Here is a 9,748-nt window from a genome sequence, read left to right as displayed (position 1 = left end):
CACACACACACACACACACACACACACACACACACACACTTTGATACTGTCTACAATAAACCTCTCGGATCCAATTCAAGCACTTTCTATCCCTCACACAGCCCGGGTTAATGAGATGACACATTAAGGGGCAGGAAGGGAATTCTGGGATTAAATGCTTTAATTATTTAAGAACAAAAATATACGTGTCACAAAAATGGATGAGATGGTATTGTTCTCCAAATTACATCAGTCACGACCTTGGGAGAGTTTCTGTTCTTTCCTCAGAAAAGAAAGATCAGATGTTGATGAGTACATGGTTATTAAATTATCAAACAAGACAGACACAAAACAAAACAGCAACAAAAAAGAGGCGCTTCCAATGTGTGCTTCGTTCATGAGAGAATGGAGCCAGGATCCTAGCTAGTGTGATGCTTACTTTCTTCTCTTACAGGGATTTCAAGCAAAACCAAAACCCCCCCAAAGTTATTTTTTTCCCTGCTGGTTTTCAAAGCAAGAAGAGCCCAAATTAGACTTCATGTTTCTTTGCGTTTCTACAAAGGATGAGTGAGTCCGTAATTAGGATAAATGTTTCAATATTTTTCTTTCCTTTGGCTCTCACCTCTGTTTAACCATCTCCATTATTTCTGGAGTGAACCCACCGGTCAGTCATACACATTCTTTGGTTGATAGACGTCCTCAGAGGCCGGACTGTGGGACCCTGTGATTGGAACTCACCAATGTGAGTGCTTCAGACACTTCAGCACTTTCCAAAACTGTGTCTCTCCTTTGTTCCCACAGAGTGAGAACAGCCCTGCCACATGTTCGCCTTGTCTTCTTCCCTCTGCCTTCCCACGAGTGTATGGGGACTGGGAGAGGGGAGCATGAGCAAGGGACCACCCGTGGGGTCAGCTCGATTCACCTGTCCCACAGCACATTCAAGCTCAGAACCATACATATATTTCCAGGGGGGGTCATAGCTCCTAAAATCTCCCCAGATCATACTGTCACCAGTGGAGAGCCCAGGGCCCAGGCTAACAGGACTGAATAGCAATGACCCTCTAATTTGCTCAGACACTTGTATAGATAAAGTCATCATTTAACCTTAGAACTACTTTTTTGGGGTGGTGGATGGGCTCTCATGGAGCATCACAACTTTGCCCTGTGCTTGTATAACAGCCAAGGACGACCTTGAACTTCTGATCCTCCTGCCCGAACCTCCTGAATTATACATGCATGCCACCATGCCAGTCATGATTTCTGCAGAGGGGTGCAGCTCAGCAGCAATGCATCTCCCCAGCGTGAGCCAGGCTTTGAGGACTTGATCCCCAACATAAAAAATAAATAGTTATAAATTTCCCCTCTTTCCTGACGTAGGCATATCTTTTACTTTGCCTTTTAATGGCAAGGTCTTTTTTGTGTGTGAGATAGACTCCGTCTCGCTATGCACGACTTTTATCTGCATCGGTCCACCTGGGCTTTGTGGTATCTTTTCAGCAGCGAGAAAAGGAGTGATAGCAACAATCCTTGCTCAGATCTGCCTGGCTAGTGTAGGCTTCTAGCAGCCAAGGGAACACTCTGTTAGAACCAGGCATAGCTGAGCTCAGTGTCATAAGAAACATACAAAACAGGTTGACTTTATTGGCACCCATCAAATGAAATTTTAAATTTCACTTAATAACAAGTAGATTTTTTTTAAATGGGTGCTGTGGAATATTCCTTTACACTGTGAAAATATATGTCACTATGAATGGTTTAATAACTAGGCTGACTGAGCAATAGCTGAACAGAATAAGGTTAGGTAGGAGAGCCAGAGCAGGAGAATGCTGGGAGGAAGAGGCGCAGAGTCTGGAGTCACCAACCAGATACAGAGGGAGCAGGAGGTGAACGTGCCATGCTAATAAAGGCACCGCCATGTGGCAGAGCATAAATAAGGAATATGGGCTAACTTAAGAGCTAGTTAGTAATAATCCTGAGCTATTGGCCGAGCATCTGTAAACAATTTTAAGTCTCTGTGTTGGTTATTTGGGAGCAGGCGGTAGGGACAGGAAAACTTCTGCCTACAAATGTGTCTTGCTCAGTAGCCCTGTCTGACGCAGAACTTACTATGTATGTACCCCATCGCTCTCCATTTAGAGTGTTCTGCTTCTGACTTCTAAATGCTGAGGTTACAGACATGCGCTGCTATGTCTGTGAATAGGTAGATTTTTAAATAACATTTCCCCCTATGAACAAAACCAATACATTTCTATTATAGAAACCTAGGGAAGCATAGAATAACTCTATCTAAGAAATGCAAGCCATGTTTAGGACTACTGCCCTATAGCTGCTTCTTCCCAAAGTTTTCTTTACAGTATCTGAAGGGGGAGTAAAGAACATGAGCCAAGACTGTATCTGGTCAAGTCCAAGATCCTAGCAGGGGATACACCATCTTAGTACAGACAAGCCTGTAGTAACGAATACTTTTTAAAAATAATCATCAATGAAAAACATAGAAGCATGTCTATATGGATACTTTTGCCCCACTGGGACATTGTCAGGGAGAGTTTCATCATCATTGTTCCACTTAGCGGGGTCCTTTAAAAACACAACACTTATTAAAATCGATGGAGAATGTAAGTAGGTCCCAAATGAGTGAAGACCCACAAGCTCCCCTATCACCCGTATGGTGATCCTTAGCTCAAGACATGCCCCTGTTTCACATAAATGGACCCCGAAGGTTCATCAGGCTGAGCTCAGATAAATGGTGCCTAAGCCTGGTCTCAGGAACCCCTGAGCCTTACTGGGTGTCTCCTCCCTTTGGTGGGTATCATAGTTACCTGCCAACTTGACTCAGCCCGGAATCCCCTGGTGGGCGGAGAATAGTGTCAATTGAGTCATGGTCTTTGTAAGTTGGCTCCATGGGTGTGTCTGTGAGGGACTGCCTTGACTGCTGACTGATGGAGAAGCACCTGGCTCTCCGTGAGTAGGCAGGTGGACCTGGGTTGGATAACAGAGTTTAAGGAAGCCAGCAAGCAGCTTCCCTTCAGGGTTCTGCTTCAATTCTCACTTGAATTCTTGCCCTGACTTCCCTCAGGGGTGGACTGTAACCTGGGATTATAAATAGATCAAACCCTTTCCCCTTCTCAGTTGCTGATAGTAGGCCTGCTGCAAAGCTTCAAGCACACGTATTTAATTCTCCCAATAGCCTTTGCGTTGGCTACTACAGTGCTTATAGCCAAGAAAGTAAGTAAGTGCTTAGACAGTGCAGCCCCTGGTCAGAGCCACCCAGCCTGTGAAGGGCAGAGTCCTAGACATGCTCTCTCCTCATTCCAAACTTTTTACTCAGTTACGCAGATATGGTGTAATCAGAATTTGTATTTATTTTGACTATTCCATATATTTGGTCTTGTATTCTAGACATTTATTCTAATTATTCAGTTACGTTTGCAACCCCTGAAATCTCAAAATGATGTGCTGTATTTCACTCTGTTTTCTCGTCCTTCCTTGTCGACAGCTGTGTTGCAGAGAACAAAAGAGCCAAGATACCCAATATGTAAAACCCAGACAGAGTCAGGAAGACTGCCCTGTTATAGAGCCCCGCAGTGAGACAGAGGGCAAAATCAAAGCCATTTTGTACAAGTGAGGTCCTGGCCATGCACCCTGCTGAGGCCTAAAGCCAGCTCCCTGGAAGTTAAAGAGCACTAAACAAGGGGCTGTAAATAAGGAGAAGAGAAGGGCCTGTGCGTGTCCTCCCCTACATCTGGTTCCCACCCATTTCAACACCTCGCAGAGTCCAACTGTTCTTCCAAAGTCACCAAGTCTTAGGCACAGAACGGAAGCAAGATTGGGTCTTAGTTTGCTGTAACTATCCTCTCTTGCCCTGTGTCTCTTTCTTTTTCTTCATCTCTTATCTCACTCTGTCATCTGAGGAACCCGGAAGGGTAGCAAGGGGTGAAAGATGCCCCCGTCCTTGACAACACCCCTCTCCCCCCAAAAAAAGCTGGGGCCTAGAACTTTCTGCTTTAGAAACCCTTGTCATCTGTCCCTGTCAGTGACTGTCAGAGGGAGCTTTAGACAAGGTCCAAGGGCAGACTGATGGACACCCCCCCCCCAGCCTGAGCTCTGACTCATAGACAATAAAGACCCCTTGGCTCCCTGCTTCCTGTTTTCTCAGGTCACCCCTTGTGGGGCCGGGGTTGGTGACCAAGTGAACCCAGCGTAGGAGAGCACACAAAGGGAGAGTGAGTGGAAGAGTTCAAATGGGTGTTCCTCTGAACTCTGGGCTAAGAGTTAAGCCCTGTCTCCACTATGTGACCTAGAGTTGTGCTATTTAATTCGGCAGCACTTAGTTCTCCTAACTAGGAAAATGGTGACAATGGCTTTACCTTAAAGAATAGCAGAAAGAATGACACAACATTGAGTACCTTGCTGGTCAACCAGTCCCTGTGCCATAGGGACACTGCCATCCTCAGCATACACAGCAGCCTTGTCTCTTTGGGGGTGAAAACACTCCGGACTATTTTTGTGAGAGGCTGGTATTTAAGCTGACTCACTGATGTTGATGGATTGGCTTGCTAGCTCTCCCTTCCTTTCTCCAGAAGTTTTTGTTTTTCTATATTTGCCAACCCTAGACCTTTTGTTTGAAGGATACCGGGGCTAGTGGCAACCCTCAGGTGACCTGTTCTAGACAGAGAGAATCTAGCTGGAGATAAGAGGGCAGGAGACACAGGAGTCCTATATGAAAAACCCAAAACCCACTCCTATATAATAGACACACAAATATAATATAAGCTCATTAGGATTCTCCTAAAACCAGGCTGAGATGGGTACTGCCATGAAATAGGCAATACCAGGACAAGATCTCAGAGAAGTCTTTCTTGTAGCTCACGATGTATAGGGACCTTGTTTCAATAAGACATGTCATCGCAGATGATAAAACAGAAACAAAGCCACAGAGAAACCCTGTCTCGAAAAACCAAAAAAAAAAAAAAACAACAAAAAACAAAAACAAAAAAAAAAAACCAAAAAACAAAAAAAACAGAAACAAAGCAAACTTACATCCTGGTAGCAGGGAATGATTTCAGGGTTAAAAGGCACCCTTTGCCAGCATCTGATCATGACTTTCGCTCTTCTAAGAGACCGCTCACCGAACTTCTTCTCTCGAAGAAAACTCCGTCATCCTCATGTGACTGAAGCAGGATATCATATCTTTTTCTGGAACTTAGATTCAGAAAATCGCAACTGTTCATTTTAGTTCAGTTAGCAGCCAGAAGAGTTGAGATGGTGAATTGTTTCCTGAAACTATTTGACGTAGGGGTTTTTAGATCATCAGTAACACTCGTGGTTTAATTGCTCAATGATTCCGTTGGCCCAGGTCTCACTCATATCAGCTGTGCACACCGCTGATTGATTGATGTGCTGCTGGTATTCCATCAGCAAGCCCTCAGAACCCAAGACCATTTTTAATCCCTCCCAGATTAGAACTTGGCTTTTGGATACATTTTATTTGCAGTGATTTGAGAACCTTGGGTACACGTATAGGCTCCCCCTGCTCTCATTTCATTTCTCTGCCACTTTCACAGGGAAAGTCCTGTCACCCGGAACAACCTAGCCTGATTTTCTAATTCCCTTTTAATGGTCTTGTGTTCCAAGTTTAATTTCAGAATGGATTGCTTACATTTCCCTTACAAATCTCCCTTCTAATTATTGTTATTAATATCACAATTTGGTTGCAATATCTGTAAGAGCACAAAATGTGTCCCCTTAAAGATGTATCTGCCAGCCACTGAACTGCATACATTTCAATTACCACTCTGCCTCGTAATCATTATTATTAATATCACAATTACTATTGTAACATCCATAAGACTGCAGAGCGTGTCCTGTCAAGAGTGTATTTCCAAACAGCTTCTTCGGTTTGCTCTTAAGAAAACATGTACCAGACTTTATCTAAATTCAGCTTCCCTTACAGTTTACATCAGACCACACACTCCATCAATAAACCCATCAAAATGATCTACTGTGTTGTAGACAAAAGTTATTGTGTCAAGTTGACACTAATCAGTTAATTCCAGTAAACCTTCAGATAAACAAAAGCTTGTTGTCTATTACTGATGTGCGTGATGGGCCCCATGTACGTCCTATGGTTACGCCATCTATAGAGATGTATCTGGCAGACATGCGCCCTGAGGCATGTATATGGAAACCCAGACAAGATCTATAGCTAATGATGTTGACCCTGACTCCCCCAACAGAGATTGAATTCAAGTCCTCATAATATCTAGACAGCTGATATGTATACTGTGCTAATAATATTAACAATTACTACGCCACTGGGATTCCCCGGGCCCTCGCTTAGGAAAAAAAAAAACTATTTCAAAGCTTCTTCCTTTACGTGATTTCCTCCTTTGTGCCATTATTACAACTATTTTTCTATGCAAACAAGGATGCATTTCTGAACAGAAAAATACTTTAAAAAAAAAAAAAGAAGATGGAGTGCTTATGTTAATTAGCAGTGCCATGAAAGTTAAACGCCTTCCGGGAAAAGCCGAGAGTACCATCGGTGGTCTGAAGAAACGATTACAGCCACCACGTATGTCAGGGCGGGCACGCTGAGTACAAACTGAGGAGAGAGAGCTTTGCCTGTTATTGTGGGGGCAGCAGGAACAACAGCAGGCTTTCCTTGACGTTCTCTGGGGAGGGGGTCAGAAAGCACCCTGCCAGTTCTGTTTGACTGGTGAGCTAGCTGGAGATGCTGGCTGATGCAGCCTTTCCCTCCTTTCCCTCCCCTCTTCCATCGCAAATAAATGGGAAAGGCCGGGGCAGATTCCCGGGCCACAGAGGAGCTTGGGATGAAATGTTGACAGGGGGCACTGTTAAAAATTAAATTCCGCCCTGTTTTGTGTATCATTCTTGTGAGTCACATTCGTGAATAGTAGCGAGAGATTTAATGATCGCATATTCTTTATCTTATTTCCCTTTGGTCGATGGCAATTTTTTTCTGTTAATGTCAACTTAGAGCTCAAAGTAATTTAGTAATTGATTCTCAATGCAGCAGCCCGCCAATGGCAGCTCTCCATTTGTGGGGGGATAGCTTTGCTAATTTTATCCATCAGAATGAGATTACCATGCTAATCTCTCCCAGCCTCATCTCTTGGTCATTTGGGACCTGCTGAGGCAAATGACTTATTAGACACAAGGGCTTCGTCCATTCCCAGGATCAGGGGAAGATGATAGGAAGCCAAGATAAGGACGTTGGCATGCCCTAACACACACAGATGGCATGCATGCCTGATGCTAAAGTCGGAAAACCCCTGCACTGGAAGCCTGAATAAGAAGTTACAACAAAGGAAAAACACAATAGATCAAAACGTTAAGTTCGCTGATGGGAAAGAACAAACAGGACAGGGCAGATGTATCTGGGGACGCATAATTGGAAACCTAAACATTCGCTGGGCCAGGGAAGCCTGGTCAGTCCAAGGCAGGTGGAGAGAGAGAGGCGCCCTAATATCATTAAGTGGAGGAAACCCAAAAGGGCTGTGCTAACAAAAAGAAGGAGGCTCCGTCTGCAGACAATCCGCTCTCCTCCTTTCCGTGAAAGGCTGCTTGCTGGCCGCACCAGCCATTGGTTATTTGTTTGATTTAATTAAAATGTTCAGAGCAGTGTGAGCCTGTGCGGTAAAAATAGCCTAGAAGTAGCTTGGGTTATACACACACAGTAGGGTATTGTGCAGCACAATGGGCTGAAAGCTCTTCCAGCCACAGGGAGTAAATGGGCACATTCTAAAATGTTTCACAGAATGTCTAAAAAAAAAAATCTATTTGAATAATTCAGGTAAAGAGGGGTTTTAAAGAAAGGAAAAAAAATAATAAGAGTGTATTAGCTGGGCGAATGGTTATAAAGACAGAAATCCCCCCAGAGAAAGCATTTATGACGCCCACTGGCAGATCACACAGGAAAATCTTGATACTAAGCATATAAATAAACCCTGTTGCTCTGCTTGTCTAGAGAAGGGCACAGAAATGGATATTATGAGCATTTTAATTTCAAAAGACAAAGCCTTATTACAAAAATATATCATGGAAATCCAAAACAAAACTATTTCCGAGTTCTTCTCATCTGTCCTGTAATTGTGGGTGTTTTGTCCTTACTGTTCCTTATGGAATGACATCAGCAGACTGAAACTATGTAACAAACTATTGTAAGGCAACTGCCCTCAGACTTCACCTCATCCCTCCCAAGTCAGGGTGTCCCCTGGCCTTCTAGGTGCCTTTGAACAGGCTAGACTCCCTCATATTGCTGTGTGGGCTTATACCCTGCCTTGTTTTGTTTTGTTGACAATTTTTTTTCCTTTTTTTTCCTTAAAAAAATTTACTTTTCATTTTACATACCAACCCCAGTTCCCCCTCCCTTCCCTTCTCGCGCCCCCCACCTCCTCCTTTCTGTCTCCCATCCATTCCTCAGAGTGGGTAAGACCTTCCCTGGGGAGTCAACAAGGTCTGGCATAGCAACTTGAGGCTGATCCTGCCTTGTTTACAATCCAAAATCCCGTTCCTGGATTCAGCAAAACTTTATTTCTAAAAATAAACATAAAAAGAACTGGAGTTCTACAGTGGACTGATTTTATTTTATTTTATTTATTTATTTTTTTAAGATTGACCTATAATATTATTTATCGTGACCATGGAGGGCTTATTTATGTATTTTATTTTTCTGAGTGCTCCTCTTAGCACAACCTGGTTCTTGCCTTGTCCTGTGACTCACTAAATTGAGGGCTGACTGCTAAGGTTCCAGGGTTTTCTGACATGGGAAGTCTCCTTCCTGGGAGTTACTTTTCGGGGGCTTGGAATGCACAAGGCCCCCAATACAAGTCTTCACTCTGGTGACCACTCTCAGTGGTGAGCATGGGCCTGAGCTTTGGGCTGAGACATTTTTATAAGCATAGGGGTGAAATAGTTCTAATAAAAGCACCCATTCTTTACCTGGCAACTTTTCATTGTGTTTTGTTTCTTTTTTTTTTTTCTTTTTTCTTTTTTCTTTTTTTTTAAAAATAAAAACAGTCTCACAGCATTTATTGTCACCTCATAATAACATAAGGGCCACTAAAACAACAGGAATAAATGTTTTGGACTATGCTCCCAACAGAAGACACCTTTAAAAACACTGCACTTCCTCTTCAACTTCTCAAGCGCCTGACAGTCTCTAGTTGGAAACACTTTGGAGCAGAGTAATATTATCTCCTTTCAGCATGATCCGACCCAATTGTTTCCTTGACTTTGTTTTAGAGTGAATCTCTTCTGCATCATCTAATACGAGGTTTATGTACTCATCAAAGCCAATAATACAACCTTCTATCCGCATATTCACTTGCTCATACAGCCAGACCTGAATCCGAGACTTGTTTTGCAAGTATCTGAAGATGAGGTTGATGGGCTGCACCATCACTTTCTGCACCTTCTGGCCCTGGCCGCGGTACGCCATGGTGGAAGTCACAAAGACCGCACGAGCAGGCTTCTTTTTTCTTTTATTTTTTTGGTTTTTCGAGACTGTGGCTTTGGAGCCTGTCCTGGAACTAGCTCTGTAGACCAGGTTGGTCTCGAACTCACAGAGATCTGCCTGCCTCTGCCTCCCAAGTGCTGGGATTAAAGGCGTATGCCACCACCGCCCTTTTTTTTCTTTTTTCTAACTGTAAGAATATCTGAATGTAGCTAATAATGTTTAGGCTGATAGGGGCTTGACCAAGGACATTTAGCCCATGAATGGTAACTGCAACCAATGCTACTCCAA

General features: G+C 43.5%; 1 pseudogene; it reads right to left on the bottom strand.

The window, feature by feature from the left end:
* Positions 1 to 9,010: 9,010 nt before the first annotated feature.
* LOC101993258 lies at positions 9,011 to 9,466 on the bottom strand (annotated as a pseudogene).
* Positions 9,467 to 9,748: the final 282 nt, after the last annotated feature.

Source organism: Microtus ochrogaster, linkage group LG1 (genome assembly GCF_000317375.1).
Source record: "Microtus ochrogaster isolate Prairie Vole_2 linkage group LG1, MicOch1.0, whole genome shotgun sequence".
NCBI classification, from domain to species: Eukaryota; Metazoa; Chordata; class Mammalia; order Rodentia; family Cricetidae; genus Microtus; species Microtus ochrogaster.
This window is presented reverse-complemented; position numbering and strand designations above follow the sequence as displayed.